Below are 25,483 nucleotides of genomic sequence, written 5' to 3'. Positions count from 1 at the left end.
CTTACATCACCAGACCCAAGTGTGTTTATTTTGGAGTCAATCTTTTCTGACTTATTGGTGGTGGTATAACATATCACACAACGTGAAAGAAGAGTTGAATTATTGACGACAATTAAAAATTGTTTTTGAAAACTTTTCACCAGCGCGGCCCATGGGCACGGAGTCATTAGCACATGAATTATGCAGCGGTGTAAAGTGGAATCTGTGTCCTATTTTGGACTTGAAGAACTTGGGAGCTGTTTAATTCGCTGTGCTTAAACACGAGCGTATTAACTGTGGCGACACGCTCTAACAACAGTAGGCCGGGCTCATTAACCGTTGGCAATGCCAGTCCTCTGCACAACGCCTTTGAATGCAATTAGGAGTCACTTAAGAGAGTCGCAGCGCCTCTAATAGAAGCGGTGTGTTTTACCAACGCTGTGTGAGATGTGTGCGGTGCACGCCGGGTGAATGTTTTTTTTGTTTCTGTAATAAGGTAGCATTTGCGGCACATCTCACCATGCAATTTGTATCAAACGCCCACAAGATGGGAGTAATAGCACCCAGGTAGTGTGTGCTACATGTGCTACTGTAAGATTTCCGGTTGTAAAAATGGCCTCTTACTAGCCCAGGATAGCCGTAGCATCTGAAGCATACACCAGAAGCTGAAGTTGCGAGCTCATCACATTTATTCCAGGTACCACAAGACAGTCCAACAGCGTTTCTTTCCCCCCCCCCCCCCAGTGCACACACAACAGGCCACCACACCAATTCAACCAGACCCCTGTATATATGGTGAGAGCCCAACCATAACTAGTTAATGGGAGGGTGAGGTAGTTGCTACACAAGTCATATTTACATTTTCCAAATCCTTCCTTCATGTTACAAATGCATTTTAATGTTAGTGCATTTAGATTTTAATTTCTGTATGCGTTAACCTCTATATTATACAGTATGTAACTATATTTACAAAAAGAACTGCATAGTTAACCCTCCCCTCCTCCAGGTGAAACCTGGGAGAGTCCAATCAGGGTGATGACATGCACCTGGCCTGCACTCACATGGGCGCGCTGCCATGCTTGTGCCCCAACCAATCACCTCAAAGAAAAGAGAAACTGATGAGACATTCGAAACAACCAATAACTTCTATGTGAAAAACTAACTACTTAAGGATCCAATCATTAGCAGTTAACGAAGATTAATTGGCAAATATAATATAAATAAAGGCCTAACCAAAATGTCATAAGAAACTAGATACATTGTACACAAATAGAAAAGAGTGTGTAGGCGGGGCATACACCTGATCAGTGAGGGAGGGTTGGCAGCTCCCTCACAGCTACAAAGAGTAAAACAGACTTGAGGGAACTGCTAGTTTGGTACAAATCATTTGTATTTGCTGCGAGAGGCCAGACTTAGGTGAACCGGCACATTGTGATGTGCGATAATGCTTCTCTACCGCCGTCGTCCTCACGCGGCCTTGAACGTGTCCTTGCAGCCTGCAGCCTACTAATGTTTAGCAAAAACTCCAAATATATCATTGCAAATGGGAGTTATCCATTCATCTCCTAAGGATTTCTAGTCTGGGTCTTAAATGTATGTTTGGTTTTACAATAACAGTATAATGGAACTCATGAATCATTACAGTGCAAGGAATTGTGTTTGTTTTTTTCGACGTACAATCATTAGCCACAATGTTCAAAGGAATTTCTCCCAGAGGAAATAACGCAACGTGAATGAATTCTCGCCAGAGACAAACCTGGAAAACCTTCACTAGCTGCTTTATTAAATGCTTTGCAATTGTAACAAGAGTTAATAGGCCATCATAAAACCAAAATTAAGTTTTCAAAGGTGGCATGTGTGACACCTAGTGGCGACGTATAGGCTGAAATGACTCGCTGTTCTTAGAATAAGTTTCTTTGAGGTACCCTCCACAAAAAGCCAAAGTAAAAGCATAACAAACGCAATGTTAGCCCTTTAGATGCATATTGAGCTGAAGTGTGGTTTTGTATTGGCCAAGTTTGTGACAAATATCCCAAAGTATTTGTTGTGCTTGTTGTTGCGTAACCGCGGCGAGATGAAATCATGTCAAGTCCACATGACGTGACAGACAAAAGTTTGACTTTGACGCGCGGCGAGGGCGGCGACGCATCTTGATGAAGACACAATTAGTTTGTGTTTGAGTGATGGCGTCCCAGAAAAAGAAGCCTCCTGCTGATTCTGATTCGGGGTCTGCTGGCTGTCCCTCCCCTCCAATGCCATCTTAGGTGAGGAGATCCATCATCGCTTAAGTTGAGCTATCGTCAGAGGCCTCATGTGCCCTCCCTGCCATCCTGCAGCTCATTAGCATAATTCTGCATTAATCAGCAATCTTCCTCTGCAGCAGAGATCTGAAAATGACCCAAAACTTTGACGGTGCTCCCTCGTGCCCCCTGAGAGGGAGATGTGATGGTGGCGAGGGGGGTGGCAACGAGCTGCATAGCTATCCTAAGGATTGTGATCCCGCTCCTGGTTTGAAAAGGGAAGTCTTTGATGTGGTGATGGTGTGGTGCTCTAATGAGGCTCGTTACACGGCGGCGCGTCCCCGCCAGACTGGAGGTGGCATTGAGGAGAGTCGCGAAGCAGCGAGGAAAAAAAAAACAAAAAAAAACACCAACTTTCCTGCTGCTCTCAGTTTGTTGAGCTAGGCGCCATCACAGTGCCTCGCTTTGTGGCCATACATCCACGCTCTCAATTATTCACAATGCCTCTCTTTGACATGGGATTGGATTTTTCAACCTGTTTGCACGGCCACACAGCAGCAAAATCTTTTATCCAGACAGTGGCATACTTGTTCTCTGCCGTAAAGCAAATACGCCTTAAAATGTCATTTTAAACATTTTTCTAAGAAATGTATTAGCCTGCCTTAGAGCCATCGAATGAATCAGTGATATAATATAGTAGCACTTCTACTACTTAGCTTTTAATTGTGAACATGCAAAACAGTTAGAATAGTTAGAAAAGCAGTAAACACAAACTTATTTTTTTTTGTTTGAAATAGAAAGAAATAACAATTTTACTAGCCTTGAATAGTTAAGAAATTTATTTGAATACAACATCATATATATTTTTTGAATGAAGTGCACAGTGCTTCTTCCGGTTTAGCTTAAAGCTGTCATCCAATCAGATTTCAGCTCTGTCTGTTGCCGGGTAAAACAATTTTAGCGTTGACTCACTAATACAGCCACCTGCACTTTAAAATGAATGGGCGTGACTGGCAAGTCTATTAACCCATCAGATTATGCGTCGTCTCCATCGAGGCCTTTGATTGGATGGTCAGCAAGCCGACAGTTCCGAGTTAGCTGTAGCGTAAATTAAAACGCATTATAATATATTTCTTCATCACTTTATAGCCAAAAGCGGGGTTAATTTAATTTTGTATTGTTTGATATATATATTTATATGATATACTTGATGTACAGGTCTCCAGAAATAGCGTAGAGTTTAGATTGAACTCGTATAGAGAGACGATTCAACACGTAGCCAACAGTGTCAGTAAGTATAATGCCTTCTGTTTGTATTTTACCACAGTAGTTGCAGAAGTCTGTCAATTTAAAGTTAATGAAGTTGCTTCAGTTGGAAACTCTATATATTTACAAAAAGGTTTACATTTCTTGGAGACCTGTCTTTCCTGTCATGCTAATTGGATACTCTATTCAATAAAAAAAAAACTTTATTTATACCGAGGGAGGGAGCATTCCTTTATTGCTGTGTAGTGATAATAGCTTCTACGGCTCTGACGTCATAACAATCATATTAAATGGTATAGTAACCTCTCGTGAAATCTGCCCACCTCTTATGAGTGCATTTGTGGATGTAATGTAGCATGCTTGGCCATTAACCAGGCAATAATCTTTGACCATAAATGGGAGCATTGTTTGCAATAATACCCGTGCACTCATGACATGACATCCTTTTGCTTTGTTTGCTTATTTGTGTCTGACGCTAAATAGGGCACCGCATGCATAACATATGTGCAAATGTTCATTACATCTCCTTTAGTGCACAATTTAAACATTCCGAGAAGCATTCTGGCTCACAACCTAACATGACTGCAAGCTCAGGTTCATGCAAGTCTAATTAAGTGCATAAATCCGCATGTAACCCAGCCTTGTGTGTGTGTGTGTGTGTGTGTGTGCTCTACAGAAACTGGCCCACTTTCCACCTAAATAGTTCCTGGACTTAGACATCCACCTGCTGTGCACTGCTGATGCCGCACTTTCTAATTCCAGATTGATTGGAATTGGCTGCAAGTAAGTCTCTTGTTTTCCAGTTTTTCTCAGCTTCACCGAGCCCGGGGATATGTCCTACAAGTGGGCTAACGACACCTCATTATATCCAAAGGGCAAAAGCGGCCAAACTGCAAGTGTGTTAACTGATGAGCACCATTAGAGACACGGATACAATTACGCATGACGTCCTGGTAGGCATGTTGCCGCACATTCCGGCTGTCTGTCTGCCATGTTGGGCGTGCAGGTTTCCCCCACGTGTTTTGGCTCCAGGCTTTCTGAATCATTCAGAGTCTGCACAGTGTTTGCCTGTGAGCAAGTAACACTACAACAACACAGAGGAGGAAACTGCACAAAATGCTATATTCATGTGCAAAAAGGGCCACGACTTGCCTACTCGCACCCGCTGAGCAAATCATTGATGGAGGAAGCAAACTGGAAGAGCAGAAAATACACTATACAGGCAAAATTATTGGGACATTAGACCACTGTACACATCATACATGTATTTGTAGCTCAGACAAGGTGCAAGAGGTCACCTTGGAGTCCAGTAATGATATGTAATGGGTACACCGGTGTGGTTATTCAACCTTTTTGCAGCAATAACAGCTTCTATATACTGTATACTCTTCCAGAAAGACCCTCTAATGCAGCAGTTCTCAACTGCTGGATCGGGATGCAAAAGTGGGTCGCAGACAGCAAGTGAAAAATTACCGACAAAATATGTAAAATGCAACTGATATCTAACATATTGTGAAGTACAATTGGTAGTGTGGATTCATGTTTCAAAAGATGAAAAAACAAATACTTTTGCTTGGTTTGACTTAAACAAAAGTATACAAAATATAACCAAATAAATGAAGGCATAAGTACATAAATAAAGAAATATAAATAAAATAAAAATGACCAAACTGAAAGTGTCAAAAATAATAAAACTAAATAAAAAGAAAAATGACTAAAAAGCATAAGAATTTATAAAATAAGTACATGACAATTTAAAAAATAACCTCAATAAAATGACTTAAATAAAAGATAAATAAAATAATGAAAACAAATGTAAACATAATTTAAAAGTGTAAAAATAAAAATGACTTCAATCAAATTATACAATCATCAATAAATAAACAAATGACCAACAATATATAATTAAAATGACTTAAATGAAAGTGTAGAAAATTATCATAAAATAAAAAAATCACTTAAATAAAAGTGTAAAAATGTTATAAAAATTAAAGATAACCTCAAAATTGTAAACACATACGAATAAAAATAAAATTGACTTAAATAAAAATCTAGAAAAATAATAGCATAAAAAATGACTTAAATGTAAAAAAAAAAATCTAAACTTAAAAAAATAACTTAAATAAAACTGTAAAAAAAATCATAAATAAACATAACTTATAAAAGCATAAGAAATTCTAAAAATAAATAACAACAAATTTGTTATGACCTAAATGCAAAAATAAAAAAAATACAAATAAAATTGACCTTAAATAAAAGTCTAAAATATAATAAAAATGACATGAATAAGTGTACAAAATTAATAACATAAATAAAAATAAACATGACTTAAAGTGTGAAAAAATAATAAAAATAAAGATGGTAATGGTTTAATTCATCTTCAACATGCACACAATAAACATGACTTAAATAAAAGCATAAGAAATTCTAAAAATAAATGACAATTTAAAATCACCTAAATAATAGTGTAAAAAATAATAAAAATGACAAATAAGTGGGTTGCGACTGGAAAATGTGGTTCCCATGTTGGGACCCCCTGCTGTAATGGATTGAAAGGCGTGCCTTGTCCATCGAGTTTATGATGTACAGCCATGTAAAGCTCACCTATTATTCATACAATGTGTTTCATACCGGGTGTTTATTTTAGTTTAGACTTTTCCCTGTCGTCTATCACGCCACTGGCACCTCGCATGTGGCGTGTGTGATATTTTATTAACACCGTAAAGCACATGTGCGCTCTCCTTCCGCTGGAAGCTGAGAGGTGATGTGAGAGGTGACGATTGCGTGCTAAACTCACCAAGCGCGACGGCAACATACATGTGAAGAAAGGTAGTGAGACACACCTCTTGATTGGCGGTTATACCACACACGCTCCTCAAAGGCACGCTTGGAGTCCACGGATCCACCAGTACTATAGAAAGTCACCTAGGACATACCTTAGAGTAGTCAGTGTATAGGTTGTACAGCAGTATAGATTTACTTCCCCGAAAAATGAGTCAAGACAGTTAAAATTTGATGTTGTTATTTACAAATGTTTTTTTAAGTGTATTTTTGCTGAATTTTGCTATCGTTGCACCTGAAAGCTTCCCGTTGGTTTGGGGACCCCTGCTACATAGGACACAATGTGGACACAGTCACTGTGTTGCCAGATATGTACACGTACATGTATGCTACATCTGAGCTGCACACTGACTCCTCAATACTGAAACGTGAGGGACGGACTCGCTTTTGTCAGATACCGTAAGTTTCCTCCCAAGGGTGGGGCTCGCGCTCTGCTTTACAATGTCGCAGTACATGTGCCGGCAGCGCTCGTGCAGCCGCAGACCATGACGCCACCAGCTGCTCCTCACTTGCGTTGCCAGCTATTTAGGCAATAACAGCTGTGTGTTTCCTCACTTTTATTATTCTTAATGCAAATAATGAGTAGATGGCAGGATATAGTGAAAGTGAAAGCCACTACCTCTCAAGCGCCGTGCTCGCGTCACCGCACTTGGCCTGCTAAATAAGTGGCCTGGGTCGGACCTTGATTCTCCTTTTTTTTTTCCTCTCCTCGTCAGCCACTTTGCTCTCGCCTCTTGTGTGAAAGTGAGCGCTGTATGTGCACGCACGCATGCCTCCGAGGAGAAAATTGTCCACAAGTGTGCACACTTGTACGCCATTGCCGTGACTCATGCGGGTCAACGATGGCGGGCGGAGCTCTTGCGGAAGAGTCGAGCCACTCAGGAAGAGGGTGCCTGTGCGGCCCGGTGCCTTCTGCTCAGGCAGCCATGTTCTTCCCTCCGTGTGAGTAAACACTGACGTTGCACGCAGGTTCCGGAGAACTGAGTCATTATTGTCACAGCAGCAAGTCTACATATTGATGTCAGGACTTATTCATCATAGCTCAAGATTACGAGCCAAGATTTCCGACAGCTCTTCATAAAAGGTTTAGGGATCCGTGTTGGTTCTGACGCATCTTTGGCCGACTGGCTGCAGGTAGCTGGGGTCATAGTTTGAACTCTTCCAAAGTCAAGGGCCTCTGAGGCGGTTGAAGTTGTAATTCGATCAAAATTTCTGGAAAAAAAATACGCCACAAACTTCTTTTTACACTTGTGTGATTGCAAGAATGTTATAAAGTAAGTCACACTCATGCTTTGTGATTAAAGACTTGACTGTTTCATCCTTTTTATGGTTTGCTATTATGATAGTAAGAATGTTACAAAGTGAGGCACATCTCCAATATATTAAACTACCCTGATCAAATCCTGATCAAAATTGTAAGACCATTCTTTGCACTGTTGGATCATCAGGAGCTTCAAAGTCCATCCATCCATCCATTTTCCATGCCGCTTCATCCTCATTAGGGTCGCGGGGGCATGCTGGAGCCTATCCCAGCTGATTTCGGGTGACAGGCGGGGTACACCCTGGACTGGTGGCCAGCCAATCACAGGGCACACATAGACAAACAAGCATTCACACTCACATTCATACCTATGGACAATTTAGAGTCGTCAATGAACCTAACCTGCATGTTTTTGGAATGTGGGAGGAAGCCGGAGTACCCGGAGGAAACCCACGCGCACACAGAGAGAACATGCAAACTCCACACAGAAATGCCCAGGGGAGAATCGAAACCCAGGTCTTCCCGATCTCCAGGCTGTTACTGTGTTGGCCAACGTGCTAACCACTAGACCACCGTGTGGCCCGAGCTTCAAAGTCGAGCTACAAAAATAAATAAAATTGGAAACAAGCATGAAAGTGAAACAGGCTGTTCATCAGCTGATCAAACGTAACGGGTACATTCATGACAACATGTAATATCTGCAGTATTTTGGCAACTTGCATTGATTTCACATAGCAACATAGAAAGGAACGCTACACAAAAACAGCAGCGCTGGCGGCAGCTCCAACATGTAGCGTTACCTTTGGCTAGTGGCCTGTGGTATTGTGAGCGAGCGTGTGGTGAAGCTAGTTGCTAGCCGGCTAGTAGTTAGCTAGCTAGTGTGGTGTAGCGAGGTGTCACTACGCCAGTAACGTAGTTCTTGGGCGTAACAATGTTAATAGCGATAATAATAGCAATGTGGTTAATATACAGCTCATGGACATGGGACAGTTTTTTAGAAGGCTTTATAGGCGGAATAGGTGTGTCCCATTACGTGCATTCTTAGCCGCCTCATTTTATCAGTTTTAACCTCTGCCAAGCACAGCACGGAAGTTTTAATACGTTTTAAATTTATGTTTGTCTGTTTGTTTGTGTCCAAAATAACTTGAAAAGTGCCGAATGGATTTGCATGAACATTTCAGGAGATGGGATATGGAAGAACGGATCCGGATCACCGCCAGGATCCAGGAATTTTTTAAAGGATTCTTTAACATTGTGAAATCATTTTCGGCATTTGTGCATAGAACTCCACAAAAAACTGATCACAGTGCTTGGAAAGTGTCCAACAGGTTCTACAAAACATCAAAGACTGATCCAGATAATAGAATCATTGATCCAGAATATGAAAAATAGGGGACCTTTGGAATTTTCATCACAGGAAGATGACAAATGAAGCTCTAAACATGGAGCAAACTCCATTCTATATAGCCAAGACACTGTGGAATCTGGATTTTTGTTGTACCTTCCAAAGCTATGGAGCTAGATCCAGAAGAAAAGCGCCATTACAGAAAATGCCATTTTTGTGAATAACTACTGAACTAATGTTGATATCATTATGAATCCAATTGCTCATGGTATGTTTTCATGGTCAAGGAATCTAAATATGCACGTAACATAAAGGCAGGGCCAATATTTATGGTGTAAATCACAATGTGGGGGAGAACGATGGCGCTTGGCGGAGGTTCTATCTTTAGAAGGCACAGAAAAGAGAGACGTGTGTTCATGTCTCACATAAGGATTGTGGATGATGGGCAAAATTCCCAAGAAAATGTGGACTCTGACATTTTGATCAAGAGTTTTTATACGATTACACTCGCTGTGTTTACGTTTTGCGATTAACTTTGCTTAACTTCATTTTACACTTGCAGTGCAGGGAGGCGTGCTCTCGGACAGGACGACTGACATGGACATGAGTGGTTGTTTTGCACCGTGTTGCGACAGTTACGGTCAGATGTGACGGCCGTTGGACTCACGCAGCATTGATGTCATCGCCATGCATCATAGCTCAAATATGGCCTCCTCCTCGCCGGGAAGGAGCCGTTGCCATGGCAGCTGAGGGGACAACACTTGTTAGGGATTAGGATTCTGTTTGGACAGGAGGGGGGGGGGAAAACGCATTGATCAAGTGAGAAGCAGGGATTTTGTGTGTGTGTGTGATACAGCCGAGTAATGATGTGTATATATATTATTTATTATCTTTTTGCTGGGTTATTGTGGCTTTTAATCAGCGTCCTTTTAGAACACGACGCCAGCGAGGCGAGCTGAATCAACCCCTCTCCCAAAGTCCCTCTGCAACCTTTAAGCCTTTAACCCGCGACGAATATAAAGCTGTTTTGGACTCATACATAATGCAGCATTTTTAAAGCAGATGCATTACGTACGGCTCTATTGTTCAGACACTCTGTTTAATGAATAGGCCCCACTAAGAGCCATTACCTGCCAGCCAGCACAACCTTGCCTCATGTCTTCCCCTCCCCTGTACATTAGTGGACTCGTTGCTGTTGAGGTGGCGCTGGGATGACGACGGCCACCGCGGCCCGGCACCCGGCGCTCTAACGCCGCGTGGTTTTGTGCTGTGCGATTGCTCCCTTGGGACGGCAGCGTGTGACGGTAATCTGTGGCTGCTAAGTGGTTGCTCTGAGACAATATGCCGAGCCCGCGCAGCCTTTTCCCTTGAATAAGGAATTAATTATTCATCATCCGATAGGAGATAGATAAAGAGTGCCGAGGAGAAGATGAGCTGCCTTTCGCACGATAGATCCTGCAATCTCGTTAGGTGTCAACGAAACCGACGTGATGGCGTCAGGATAAATAGGTCGAGCAGAAACAGACGGAAGATGTGCGCTCTAAGTGAAGATGTGCTCGGAAATCCAATCCAGTCCATTTCACTTTTGAACCACTTTCTGTACACTTCAGTGTCATTAATAAATGCTGGCCAAAACTCAAGAGGCCATCTTTTGACATTTTTTAACATAAAAAGTAGGAAAGTACTCATGCCCAAGTCATGCTCAAACTTCTACCAAAGCCAATTTAAAAAAAAGATTTTATTAATATTATCTGAAAAAAAGTAAGCCGAGCGTGTTTCCGGTGAATTTTGGCCTCACCAAGGTTTGCCCTTTTGTCACCGATTCCCTTCATCATTTTTTCATGGACAGAATTTCTAGGCACAGCCAAGGCGTTGAGAGGGTCCAGTTTGGGGGCCTTAGGATCCCGTCTCTGCTGTTGACGATGTGGTCCTGATGGCCTCATGACCTTTAGTGTTTACTGGGACGGTAAAGCTTCACACGGAGCTTCTGGGATGAGACTCAGCACCTCCAAATCCGAGGCCATGGTTCTCAGTCGGAAAAGGGTGGATTGGGAATGAGGTCCTGCCCCAGGTGGAGGAGTTCAAGTATCTCAGTGTCTTGTTCACAAGTGAGGGAAGGTTGGAACGTGAGGTCAACAGGCGGATCAGCGCAGCGTCTGCAGTAATGCGGTCGCTGTACCGGACCGTCGTGGTGAAGAGAGAGCTGAGCCGGAAGGCAAAGCTCTCAATTTATCGATCGGCCACTTATTTCGATGTTCCCACCCTCACCTATGGTCATGAGCTTTGGGTCGTGACCGAAAGAACGAGGTCGCGTATACAAGTGGCTGAAATGAGGTTCCTCCGTAGCGTGGCTGGACTCCCCCTAACAGATAGGGTGAGGAGCTCAGAGTAGAGCCGCTGCTCCTTCACATGGAGAGGAGCCAGTTGAGGTGGCTCGGGCATCTGGTCTGGATGCCTCCCGGACGCCTCCCTGGTGAGGTGTTCCGGGCATGCTCAGTCGAGTGAAGGCCCCGGGGCAGACCTAGGACACGCTGGAGGGATTATGTCTCACAGCTGGCCTGGGAACGCCTTGGTGTCCTGCCGGTGGAACTGGAAGAGGTGGCCGTACGACTGGGAAGTCCAGACTTCTGCCCCCGCGAGCCGGACCCGGATAAGTGGAAGAAAATAGAATGTCTTAAAAAAGAAATAAAGTAATCCCTCGCCACGTTGCACTTCAAATTTTGCATCTTCAGTAATGTCAGTAATAAATGATGCTGTTTTGGTGGTTGAATACACTAAGAATACTTTTAGGGTTTTTTTGTTATTTTGATGTAAAACAACCCTTTCTTGTGCTGTTGCTGTTGTAGTGTAGTTGTTTAGATATTTGAGCTGTCACCTTTTTAGTGGGGAACTGATATTTTCGTGAAACGTACCTATGTTCTACTGCTGATTACTAAAGAATGGAAAAGGGTAGAAACAAACTTTTTTTCTTCTGATGACAGAGGCAGCTTTGGTAGCTTCCATGGTTTTGTAGCCATAGAACACAATATTCTGTGAGCCTTGAAAGATCAGTCATAATGGTCTAAAATGGCCGCTACTGAAGGGGTTGAATTTCAAAAATGACTGGGATTGAATGAGTTAATGGCTCATTAGCGTTTCTGTTATAACTGCTCCGTTCAATCTACTCGATATCTCGAAGATGACTCACAAATGACGTACGGGTAAGCGTTCAGTCGTCAGCGCTATCGTTCTCTTCAACATCTACTTTGAAAATCCCCCAAATTACCAGCGTGGGACATTCCGACAGCGACTAATTGAAGTTCAAATGAGCTAATCAGCTCAATTCAAGTTCAAACCCTTTCATCAATTCCCGCCCCCTTGTGGCGCCGCTCGCCGATCGTTAATTGGTAAGCGATCATAAATCAATTAAGCGCTGGGTAATTGTATCTGACAGCTCTGGACACACAATCTCTACTTGTTTTGATCGCCACGCCTCCGCCTCCGCTTCCTCCGGGAGGGCAATTAACGGCTGGAAGTTTCTTGAGAGGGCCACGGGGGCGGCCATATTTGGATGTGAGGTGTGAGGGATGGAAAAGCCAGGCTCGAGCAGCAGGCGTGCGCACACGTGGTCAGGCGAAGCACAAAGCGAGCGCGGTGGGCCAGGTCCAGCCAGGTTGGAGACGTTTCCATAGCAGTAAATGCCATTTATCTAATGTATTAGCCTATTATGACCTCCTCTTCATGGGCCCCTGCTGAGGGAGGCCCCGCCACCACACAGCGGGACCTCCAATGCACAATTGATTGGGGAGTTGTTCTATTTCTGCAAGCAGACCCCCTCGATCATGCTTCCTCCGCCTCCTCCTTCATGTGTCTGCCCATTACTCTCCCTCCCTGCTTCTATCTATCTATTTATCTATCCCGAGCCCTCTTCATCTCCCATTGCCCCCCCCCCCGCCCCCCCTTTTTGTGCCTCGGCCCTCCCAGGAGCGGCCACAGACGCATTGTCAGGCCACTCTGGCAGAAATCGATTTTATCATTCTGATTCAAAAAGATATGAAAAGGCAAACAGCGTCTCTGTAGACCATCGTATCCCCCACCCCCCCAACGCCGTTTATTCTCTGCCATTTGCTCTCATCTCATGGCCGCCGCCCGCCTGCTGAGTTTGGATGTCACGCTGGTCTGCCTGTACGTGACCATCCATGAGCATCCGCCTGTATGTGCAATAAGTGGCACACATATTGGCACCGGAGGTGCAACAGCACACCCTCAACCATCCCTTTGATAGGCCATGACAAGCAGGGGGGCGGGGGGGCCAAGCACTTAGGTCATGTTGATAAGTCAGCCCCTATTCCTTTCTTTATCTGATAATTGCATAGAACTAATGCGCCTCCTTCCTCTAACCACTAATGCTCCCCCCAAAAATGCATTTCAGCATGTTCGTGCTAATCATGGAGCCATTTGCCAAGCTAAAATGCAGTCCAGTCCAATGGAGGGGGGCGGGGGGGGATGTTAAGGCCTGCAGGCGCCGTTATAGTTCAATATTAATGGGCTCGTTTAATCACGTTAGCGCTAATTTAGACATTTTGAGGTTGGATAATTCACAGTCAGGTTGCCTCTGGTTTGCTGCGAGCACAATAAGTGCAGAGCAGCTTGTAATGGGGGGACGCGGCAAAGAGCCCTTGACCGCGTCTTCCATTCTGAGATGGAAAAGATTTGCTCCCGTAAGGAGGCCATTTCACTGGGCCAGCTTTGGGGTTTTTCTCCTCCTCCTCTGCACTTTTCACCAAAACAAAACACTCGACTAGAAGTGCACAGTGTAAACAAGCAGAGTGGAACCACGACCCTTTTCAACCGACAATCTGTACGTGGCTCATTCTCCTGAAAGGGTTACCAGCAAGGCTTCCATCACTTTCAGGGGCACGGCACACAGACTACAGTGATTGGAAGCGATAACCGTATAAAAATATACTGCCGACACCCTGACTAAACGAAGGAAACAGTGTCTGTTGTGGATAAAACACCATTTGATGGCAATTTCAGCCCGTTTGAACGTCGCCATTTTGTGACATCCAAAAGTGTGTGACGAAGATGGTGAAACAAATAATACAAAACATAATAATAATAACAATAATATTTACATTTCAACATCCACGCCACATCACAGTTCGAACATCGCTCCCTCGCTCTATCGTGGTTTTTCAAAACTCCATGAGTTAACTCGTTAGTCAAAATTGAAGAAACGGTGAGACACTTGTTAATCACATTGACAATCTGAGACGCACGTGGGGACGGACAGGAAGTGGCGTCGGGGGTTCAGAGTTGCGTTTAAGCTCGGCGTGGCGTACAGCCACAACAGTAGCCCGTGTTGGGGATTATTGCACCTGTTGTGAGATCATTCAAACCTGCAATAAAAGCCTGTTGTGCCAGCGATCAAGTCTGGTGCTTGTGTGTCTCACTCAACATGACACTAACATTACTGACACCTAGTGACCAGTGCAGAGTACTACATATCATCTTTCATGCATTATTTTACTTCAGGTAGCCATTTTTATTTTATTATATTGCTTCATTTAGTCACAAAGTATGTAAAATTGGCTTAAATATGCTTCTCTTAGTTACTAATGATTGGCCGTACTCAAGCACGAAACAGTATGACGCCAGATTAGCCGTACTGTGCCGGTCAGCAAATCTGTCGCTGCTCTTTCTTGCTGCCTGAGACATTAACGGCTTGTCGTAACCTGTAAACAAACATTCACATTTTGTGTGCTAGTTGTACCAAATGCTCCATGACGAGGGGGGAAAAAAACACGTCAAGCACACAGAAAATCTTAAGAGCCACCTGAAACACCAGCGCCGTGGCGTTTGAAAAATGCGAAAGGTTTGCCAGAGACCTCCGTGGCGTCACACCGGCTGCTCGGAGCGTGTGCCTGAATACAGTGCACCTTGCTGGGCCACGCCAGGTGGCTCCTCCCCCTCTATACTGTGGTTCTCCTGATAGTAGTGATGTCATGATATTTCATTAGGACACATCAATCAAATCCTAATTTGTTCCAGTCCGTCTTACCTCCAGGTGTGCACAAACTACACCTAAATGTAAATATTTAAAAAGTAGATGGGAGAAGTTAGCAGTTATCGGTCTTGAGAAGCAGTATCGATTTGAAAAAAAGATATTGTGCATCTCCGGTTAATAGTATAGATGTGGATTATTATGGCTGAAATGTGCACACATGGGGAACCTTGAAGAAGATGATGATCCTGCATGTGGACATTCACTAAGGAAATCATGGCTTTAGAAATATTCACCTGTTGAATTGAGCACACACTTTATGAGCATCTTTGCTACTGCTGTCATTTTTATGTGAAAGCAAAATACCTCTCAGCTGTAAAAAGTTACATAAGAGGTGAAGGAGCATTTAATGGATGGTAAACAAGTAATTAATCATCCCACCTCTGAGAAGGTTCTTCATATCTGTACAGTGTACAGAGGGAATAAATGTTCCCTTTATGGGGGGGGTGGCACTTTTTTAGAGGTCACACTTTGGCGGTGGTTGAAATGTTGGGATTATGTCACCACGGCATCCTGCTCCAGAGCTGGGTAAAAGTCAGCCTCAAGTCCGTTTCGTTTGGTCATGAAGGTTTAGAAAGAAAACATCTTTCAATCGAGGCCAAGCACAAAAACATTTCTTTGTTTACTTTGGTTGTTTTTTTTTGTTAGAGTGGAACATCTGAGGTCAAACACAATCCCTTCCAGGATGCTGGTGGACTTTTAATTCCACGATGGCCGTTACAAAAGCCTTTAGTCACGGTACAGGCCGAGCTTTTCCTAACATTTGAACACAGGGATGTCTGATAATATGAGCCGTTATTGGCATCAAAAAGAGATGTCGGATCATATCGGTATCAGTTTTTCTGTCAATAATGGTATCGGCACGCGAGTGATGAAGGAACGCTACACCTAGCGTAGCGTTAACTTTTACAAACTCCAAAACAAAACCACAGCAGCAGTGGCGGCAGCTCCAATATGTAGCGTTACCTTTGGCTAGTGGCCTGAGGCATTGTGAGCGAGCATGTGGTGAAGCTAGTCGCTAGCCGGTGTGGTGTGGCGAGGTGTCACTACGCCAGTAACGTAGTTCTGGGGCGTAACTATGGTAATAACGATGATAATAACAATGTGGTGGATATGCAGGTCACATGATGGAAATGGAGCGTTTTTTCAGGCGGCTCTGTAAGCAGAATAGGTGTGTCTTATTATGTGCTTTCTAAGCTGTCTCATTTTATCTGTTTTTATATCTTTACAACTCACAGAAAAGAGAAAGACGTGTGTTCATGTCTCACATAAGGTTTATGGGTGATGGGCAACATTCCAAAAGAAAAGTGCACTTTTCCTTTAACGCAAAACTAAGCTAGGAATACATGTAATGGGACGCACCAACTCCAAAAACCTCCAAAAAGCGCCAACAAAGCTCCATTTACATAATGTGACCCGCATATTAACCAAGCTACAGCGACATTGTTATAGATAGATAGATAGATAGATAGACAGACAGATTCACATTTCCAACAGCTCTGCAAAAATGTCCTAATAAACATAAAAATAAATCACTTAAAAAGGAAACAAACAAGGCAAGATAGGAGAGATGTGAAAATAGAATAAGAATAAATAAATAAATATGGATCAGTGACAAAATAAGTTAATAAGTCCAGTCCTATGTGTGTGTTTTATCGCTCCCCCTCTGTTGTGTTGAAAAGTCGATACAGTGATAGTAATCTGCCACATTCTTACGCCCAAGAACCACGTTACTGGCATAGTGACACCTTGCCACTCCACACCGGCTAGCTTTTAGCCGGCTAGCCACTATAGCGAAAGGTAACGCTACATACTGGAGCTACCACCACTGCTGCTAATTACTTGCCTCTTTTTACCAGTTTTTATATCTTCAGAAGGCACAGAAAAGAGAAAGATGCGCGCCCATGTCTCACATCAGGATTGTGGGCAAGCCCTCTTAAGAACAGCTTACGAGAAAATGTAAGAAGATTCTTAGGTGTGTATTGGTGAATGAGGCCCAATGTTATGCGCTTCTTTCTTTTGCCTCGACTCCATCGAAAAGCCGCTGTTGCTGTGCTGCAAATGCTTGAATTTCTTTGCTGTCACTTTTGAGACTTAAAGGCATTCGTGTACTATCAGACTTGTACTGGAACAGAAAGCGGAACAAGGTTCATAGTCCGTGGGGTTTTTTATGTCTTTTTTTTTAACACCAACCACAATTTACTGTGCACGTAATTGCTACGATTATGTGCTGATTGCGTTTTGGGGATTACGCACCTGTGTTGCCACCCCTCTCCCGTCAAGCGCCGCTTTGCGCCGGATGAAAAGTCATTGGAAGCGTTGACTTTAATTCAGCTCAACTTTCTTTTACAACACACTCGGGGTGCCGCGCTTGGGGGTGGGGGAGGGTCGGGGCGTGGGTGGTGGAAAGCTACAATAACGGCACCGACACAGCAGGATGCGGTCGATGCGCCGGTTTCACCTCTTTTGTTTTCCGCCAGGCCTGATATTGTCTCCATGCAATACACCACGTGAACCAGACTAAGAACAGCTGCTAACCCGTCGAGAATGCATGTAGTTGTTGACTACGCTTTGGGCCCGGGTGTTCAGTCAGCCCAGTGATAAGACCAGCTTCACACTGGAAGTTTTTTAAATGCAATAATGTTCACGGACTCGCCGCCGTGATGGATGGGGCAGGGCGGCGGTTTCGACAGAAAAAATACACTTAATATTTTATGCAGAATCAGAACCACAAAGCTGGGTTTCAGACAGGAAGGAGTCTGGTCTAGAAGCATCGCTGCATCACGTCGTAGCGCCACAACACGTACAAATGAGTTTATGTTTATTTATGAACGTGATTTGCCTAAACTTGTAGCGGTAACATCACTACTGTGTAGCTACACAAAATATAAGCAACTTTCTGTTCTAATGTCATATGAAAATAGAAGAATCAAAATGAGAGGTTGCCGTATGCTTCGGTTAGCATGTTTGGCAGTTAACGTTGAAAATGTACACCAAAATTTGCCTCAGTTTGCGTACATTTTCCGGTTAGCGTACAATATGACATGTTATGAACTCATTCAATCCCAGCTATTTGTCAAAAGACAACCCCTTCAGTGCCGGCCACTTTAGACGATTTGGACTGATCTTTCAAGGCACGCAGAATATTGTGTTCTATGGTAATAGAAACATGGAACCTACCAAAAGAAACATTAGACTCCCGTCTTTCCTCAGAAAAGAAAAGTTTGTTTCTACCTTTTTCCATTCTTTAGTAATCAGCAGTAGAACATAAGTATGTTTCAGGAAAATATCAGTTCCCAACTAAAAAAGGGAGAAAACCAGCTTTTTGTGAAAAGATACATTTCAAGCATAACTTTGACACAAATTGTTTGCTTTTGTGACAGCTGGAATATCTAAACAACTATACTGCAGCATAAACAACACAAAGAAGGGGTTGTTTTACATCAAAATAACAATTTATTTACAAATATAACGCCATTAGCTACTTACAATTTTTACATTTGGAACTGAACTGTGTGCATGCGCGTGTGTGTGTGTGCGCGCATTCAAAATTTCCCTGCAATGCGTAACCTTTTGCACGCTACTCTCCTTCCCGTCATGTGTGATTCTTCCATTGAAATGGCCCCGCCGAGCTCTTATCAAATGCACGTCTGCCATCTTGTGGCTCTTTTTATGGCTTACCTCTTTTTGCCTCTCTCGCAAAAAAAAAAAGACGTAAAGACGTATAAATCCATTGTTAGGATGGGGCGTTGGTGATTATAAAAACGTGTTTCTAACCTTTGTGACAGAAGTCATAAAAGAAAGCGGAACAGCGTTCCTCTTCAGAGATCCATTGGACTTGTTTAGGCCTGTCACGATAATAGATTTTGCTGGACGATAATTGTCCTACAAATGATTGACGATAAACGATATGATTGTCAACATTATTTTGAGACCATTTTTTTCATGAAAGTAATGATAATATATGGCATAATAATGCGAGTACACCGTATCCAAAGCAATAAACTTTCATTTCCCAAGGATATTTAGCATTGTAATTGGAATGTCAAGAGCTTTTAAGTCAAATAAATTAAACACACGTGGAAACGTGATGTAAAACAATAGTTCCCCAAAGGGTAGTGATTAGGAAAAAAACAAAACGTAACACATATGGGCGCTACGCCATGTTTCTGGTTTTGAATGAGTGTCACATTCTTTATTGTCTAAATATTGACAAAAAAACGGAGAAATAACCCGGAAATACTCTGAAGTCCACATTGTGTGTCAACGCCGACGTCAGCTCATTTGCATATGGACGTCCTTGATTCACTCGGAATACGCTGTTTACGTGTAATGACGTTTTAAATTCATTTTTTATTTCATGTATTGTCTTTGTCACACACTTTTTCATGTCCCAACATGACGATACGTAAACGGGCTGACACACACGGGTAGCAAGTGCACACCCGCTAGTGCCCCGCCTCTCCCCACTGGGACAAGAAGACTGAATGACTGACAGGAGGGTTCACTCACGCCGTTCATTCCGCTTTGAAGGTTTTTCGGAAGACTTTAGGTGTGTCCCACTACGTGCATTCTTAGCTGCATCCTTTTTAGCTGTTTTTATATTTTTAGAACGGACAGAAAAGAAAGTCACGTGTGTTCATATCTCACATAAGGATTGTGGATGATGAGCAAAATTCTAAAAAAAAAAAGTGCACTTTTATTTTAAGAGCGTGAGTGAGAACAGTGCATCTATTGTGTGCCTCCCAGTAATTTTCCATGTGTCATATATTAAGTGTTGCGCAACTCTGATTGTGCTAGGTGAGTGTGTGTTGGCCGGAAGCTCCCTATGAGAAGCAATTAGACAATGCATTGAGCTATAAGTTATTATTACCTCCGCCAAGTGTAACGCGGAGGTTATGTTTTTGCTAACGTTTATCTGTTTGTCTGTGTTCAAAATAATTTGAAAAGTTCTCAATGGATTTGGATCAAATTTTCAGGGATTGTTGGAAATGGGATATTGATAGGACTGTCACGATAATCGATAAATCGATTAATCGAATGATGGCACGTCAGCCAGGTAAGAAGGACGCGGCTTTTTTGGCCCCGCAATGTCCTGGATTTTAAGTTATTCCTGACGATCACACACCAGCAGAGAGTCGATGGTCCCCACAACAAACGACAAAACAAGGATAAACCCGATCGCAGTGAACTGAGGGAAGCGGCGAGCCAGACACACCCGTTTATATTATGCCATACAATTAATGAAAAAATGGTGTAATAATGCATATAATATCGATTATCTACGATAATTTGCAAACCAGGAATTTTTTTAAGGATTCTCCAACATTGCGAGATTTTCGGCATTTGTGCATATAACAAAAAATGGACAGAGCACTTGGGGAAGAAAAATACAGGCCAACTTTCCCACAGGTTTTACAAAATATCAAATACTGATCCAAAAAATGTCAGAATGTCAGAATTTCGGTGTGAATCACAATATGGGGGGGGACTATGGCGCTTGGCGGAGGTCTGCGCTCTATGAGTGCTTTTCTAGTTCCAATATCTAACACCGTTTAACTTATTTTTACACTTGCATCAGTGTTAAAAAAAAAAAAGTCTTAAGATAACTAAAGGGTTTCCATTGTTTCATATGGGAACATTTGTTCTAAAATGTGGGGAAAAAAGTTACGGAACAAAAATGGCCTCCAGTCAGCACTTTTGGCACCCCTGTCTTACAGTAACGTGTTAGCCAGCTCGCAATCAACAACAAAATGCACACATTAGTTGCAATAAGACCAAACACAAAGGCCATGTAGTTTAAGAGAGGATGAAAGGGAGCGGCTGATCAGCGCTGGCTTGCTCTCGCTGCTGCAAGGGAATGATGAAATATTGAAATATCCAAGCAGATATTTTGCATGGCTAACAAGATTTCTTCAGAAGAGAATATGTCCGCTGGAATTAGGCCAGTCTTTCTATTCCGCAGTCAAGATGGAGCGATGGTGGTCGGCTGTCGCTGGAAGGTCGGGACTTGCAAGAGGAATTCTGTCGGACTCCTCACATGGGATGTTCCCCTCTTCACGTTCTACCTGCCACAGTCAACCGAGCGGCTCTTGTAGCGCATCTGTACATCTACTTCACCCGTCCACCTCTGCCCTCGCCGCTCACATCCGCCCCGTCCTTGTGAATTTATTTGCTGAGGAAGCGCTTTGCGGCATAATCGCACCTGATTGCGGCTAAAGAGCGGCGGGGTCGGGGCCGGCCGAAGGGACGGGACGGGGCCTCATTTGTCACTCACGCAGGTGAAGTAGCAGCTCGTTTAAAATGGGCCGAGGTGCACTTTGGTGTCTTTTGTAGCGGCGGCCTGTGTTGTTGGAGGGAGAAAGATGGATGAGGTCTCATTAAGAGTGCTCCCGTTACACGCCGCCTGCCGCAATAAATGAACCATTTTGTGTCACGTCACAAATAATAATGTTTTGTCCCACTTCGCCCTCGCAGGCTGCCCCTCTCGCCAGCCCACCGTGAAAGGCACAGGAGCGGGTTTGTACTTTTTTTGTACCATTTCAGCTTTTTCCATGTATTTACGTATTTACGTTAAAAAACAGAGGTAAAACTCAAGGCCCGGGGGCCAGATTCAGCACGTTTTGCTTTTACTTTTTTTGTAACATTATTTTTAGGGATGTCACGAGACACGAGACGATACACGAGATTGTGTCTATGAGAATGAGACGAGACGAAATGTTAACATTACTTTTAAGAAAAGTAAAAGTACATGAAATAACACCCCTATAGTCACCTTGTAACTCCTGTTATTTATTATTTACATCACATTGCGCAACTATTACGCTGCAGGGACTCGAGACGGTCGCTGGCGAGCTAATCAGTTAGCCTCAAATTTATTTCTTCTAAACTTCTGAAGCCAAAAACTTACCACTTCCACACAGAATGGGAGGAGAACTTTTTTTCACTCTTATCATATAGGACATGCCATAAAAGGTCCTTGAAAGTAAATAACGGAGACCCTCGTCTTCCCCTCCTTGTTGTTTAATAGTGCGTCTCGTTACGACAGATATATTCACTGCCGCTTGGTTTTCGTAGTTTCCTGCCATCGTGCTTCGACGTGGGAAAACCAGCCGCCCCAAATCGAGACAGTGCAGCGGCATAAAAGGAGTCAGGAGTTCATTTTCAGAGCTCAATCCCAGACGTTCCGCCAGCATTCATCCCGCAGACGGCCGCCGCGAGACGCTGCATCTCATTGCTAATACATGACTTCTTGCCGTGTCGAGGCTGTCGCTGCTTCCCGGCGTCAAACCCGCATTGCAGATTCTTTATTCCGCTGCCGGTGTAATGAAGAAAAATCCCAGTTTGGGAGAAGAGCGATGAGTTTTCCAGCAGGACCCATTTATCAGTGCATGGTCATTAAAAGAGGACGAAGACTAGCCCTGTTAGTATATACTCAACAGTAAAATTAACACTCATCAGCATATGCACCTTTTGAATATTAATATAATATGAGGCACTTGCTATGAATTATATACACTATATTTCAATTTTGATGCATAAAACATTGAACAAAATGAATGCAACAAGCTGTTGTGCATTAGCTTATTCTTTAGAGTAAAAGGACCCTCTAAAAATTTTAAACCAGTTCTAAAAATGTCAGCCATTGAAGAGATTCTAAAAGAAGAATACACTCAATGCTCGCTGGGAGCGTTTGCGGGCAGACAGAGCAACTGATTGACGCCCTAGTCTGAAGATAAAACGTGGCAAAAAAGTGTCTCAATGTGTAAAACACATAGAAGGTCATTATGGTAGCACAAAAAAATGTACGAAATGTAGCATTCTCTTCATTGAGTAGCCATGATGAGAGACACAAATAGGACCCTTTAACGTTTTTTTTTTCCCCAATTAACCGCGATGAATGAGGGATGACTGCACATTGTTTTATATATAAGTCGCACCTGACTGTAAGTCGCAGGACCAGCCAAACTATGAAAACAAAGTGGGACTTATACGCTGGAAAATACGGTAACGGATTGGGTTTATACTACAAAAAGCAGAAACGCAGGAACGGTAACAAAACGTTTTTAAATGTTTGTGTTTTTAAGTCGCCAAAAATTGTTATCATGAACAGATTCAGTTATGCTGAAAGCACATACAGTGCGACCTCATGTTTGTTAGGAACTGCTTCAACACAAAACGAAAACGTACAAAAACTGAGGCAATTTTCTCTTGTAGGAAAAAATGTAAATCCCATTCATCGGTCGTAGACACCTGAAATTATGAAAAAAAATGTATTTTCAACCGTATTTATACGTCTTATACATTTTTTTGCGCAAGAGGCAAAAACAGGTGTTGACCCAACTGCACACTAATTGAGCAGTTTTAAGCCATAAAAATGGCCGCAAGGTGGCAGAAGTGCATTTGATACGAGCTCGGCATGTGAGTTTGAATGGAAAAATAAACATACATGACAGCAAGGAGCGTGCAGAAGGAGAAGGTTACGCATGGTAGGGAAACTTTAACGCATGCACACGCACACAGGCGCACACACACGCGTGCACACGCACGCACACACGCAGTTCAGTTCCAAATGTGACAACTGTAAATACTTCATGGTGTTATGTTTGTAAATAAATTGTAATTCTGATGCAAAACAACCCTTGTTTGTGTTGTTTATTTCGGTATAGTTGTTTAGATAGTTAGGCTGTCACAAAAGCAAAACACTTGTGTCAAAGTTATGCTTGAAATGTATCTTTTCACAAAAAGTCGGGAACTGATATTTACCTGAAACGTACCTATGTTCTACTGCTGACTACCAAAGAACGGAAAAAGGTAAAAACAAGCTTGTTTTCCTGATGAAAGACGGGAGTCCAATGATTCTTTTGGTAGGTTCCATGTTCATGTAGCCTTAGAACACAATATTCTGTGAGTCTGGAAAGATCAGTCCAAGTGGTCTAAAATGGCCGCTACTGAAGGGGTTGTCTTTTGAAAAACGGCTGTGACTGAATGAGGAATATTCCCACACGGGGGCTGTGTGGCATGTGGCTTTGCAATCTTTTTCCCTCCTAACTTCTACTCCGTCACCTTGCATAGCTCCTCACGCAGCGCCACTCTTTTGCTTGCCGAATGCACACGGCGATATATTGAGGCCAGCAAAATGAGCTACCTCATTATTATTTATTGTGTGATTTCTTTCATTATTATTCCAAGACAGTTTTTTGTCTGAAGGAGAAATCTTGTCACATTTTAATCTCGCAAGGTCTTGTGACACCCCCAGTAATAACAGTCCAGTCTCAAAATACACAAACTTTGAGTCTTGAACAAAACCTAAGTAAGACAGTGCATCTTTCCAGTGCCTGGGGAGAATTTGGGGGAATTCTTCAGTAAATCTGTGGGGAGGGGGGTCGTACACAGGAGAGCACATACCACAATGCAATCTTCATACAAATGCTGCATCTGCATTGTAGCATCTGTGCTGTGTTTCACAAAGTGCAGGACATGCAGTAGTTTGAGTGCAAAAAAATAAATAAATAAATATACGACGAGGACCGTTTCAGTAAAACATTGTGGACAGTGACAGATGATTTCATACGGCGACAGAATGAAAGAAGCGGCAGCATCACGGGGCCATTAGTGTACAATCTTCCTTCCTTTCCTGTTTTGCAGCCGCGTGGCACTAACAACTTTCAGGATTTGTGGGCGCAATAAAGAGCCCATAGATTCAAGGTAATTTGCTCCACAATGAGGTGAGACCCCGGGTTCCTGCGGACGGCGCACCAGCATGCCACAGCGGTTAACCTATTCATCGGTCAAAACAAACAAGCCTCACTGTCCACTTTTATCAGCCCCTTATTTCATAACCCCGGCTGCAAGGAATGAGAATGCTTTATAGGGAGGCCGCGTTGAATACTGGGTGATGGTCGCCCGCCTGCGCAGCAATCACTGTGATCTACAGCAATCTATTGATCCTGCAGGCTTGTCCAATCAATACAAAAGAGAAGAGGGGAAACAACATTAGAGGAGAAAATAGCCTATTTAAGGGGGCTGAATGGAGGAGGCCTGCAAATGTGATAGCGGAGGTACAGTGGACTCTCTGGCACACACAGCAAGATGAGCGGGGAAAAGCATTTTTTCCCAGCGATAGAAGAGCTCTGTGCGCTCGCGCCGGCGAGGTAATGAGAAAACTAACAGAGGGAGGGAAAAAAGGGAGTGAAGTGGCTGCTTGGGATGAGATATGAGACGAGGCAATGAGGCATTGCTGGCGTGCGCGCAATTGAGTCGTCTGTGGTGTTAGGTGGACGGTACACATTAGTGCGGCCTCCGCAACAAAACCTGCACCGACGTCCGCTCTGAATACAAATGGAGAATATAGGACATAAAAACGACACTGCTAGGACTTTGTTATTCTGCCATCGAAGCAGCATCACCACAAATAGCCTTGTTACAGGTAATATTCCCAGTGTGCGTACATGCTTTTGTAGCTCTAAAAACGCTGTTGCCGTTTACCGGACACCCTTTTGTAT

At 43.2% G+C, this 25,483-nt stretch overlaps 1 long non-coding RNA gene across 1 annotated transcript in view; it reads left to right on the top strand.

Moving 5' to 3' along the window:
• Positions 1-3,334: 3,334 nt before the first annotated feature.
• LOC129178716 (uncharacterized) overlaps positions 3,335-25,483 on the top strand; it is a 39,649-nt gene continuing 17,500 nt past the window's right edge. The window contains exons 1-2 of the long non-coding RNA XR_008569833.1: positions 3,335-3,510; positions 4,162-4,268. This is a non-coding gene — a long non-coding RNA (uncharacterized LOC129178716). The remainder of the gene's footprint in view (positions 3,511-4,161; positions 4,269-25,483) is intronic.

Source organism: Dunckerocampus dactyliophorus, chromosome 3 (genome assembly GCF_027744805.1).
Source record: "Dunckerocampus dactyliophorus isolate RoL2022-P2 chromosome 3, RoL_Ddac_1.1, whole genome shotgun sequence".
NCBI classification, from domain to species: domain Eukaryota; kingdom Metazoa; phylum Chordata; class Actinopteri; order Syngnathiformes; family Syngnathidae; genus Dunckerocampus; species Dunckerocampus dactyliophorus.
Note: the sequence above shows the minus strand (reverse complement) of the source record. Positions and strands in the feature narration are given on the sequence as shown.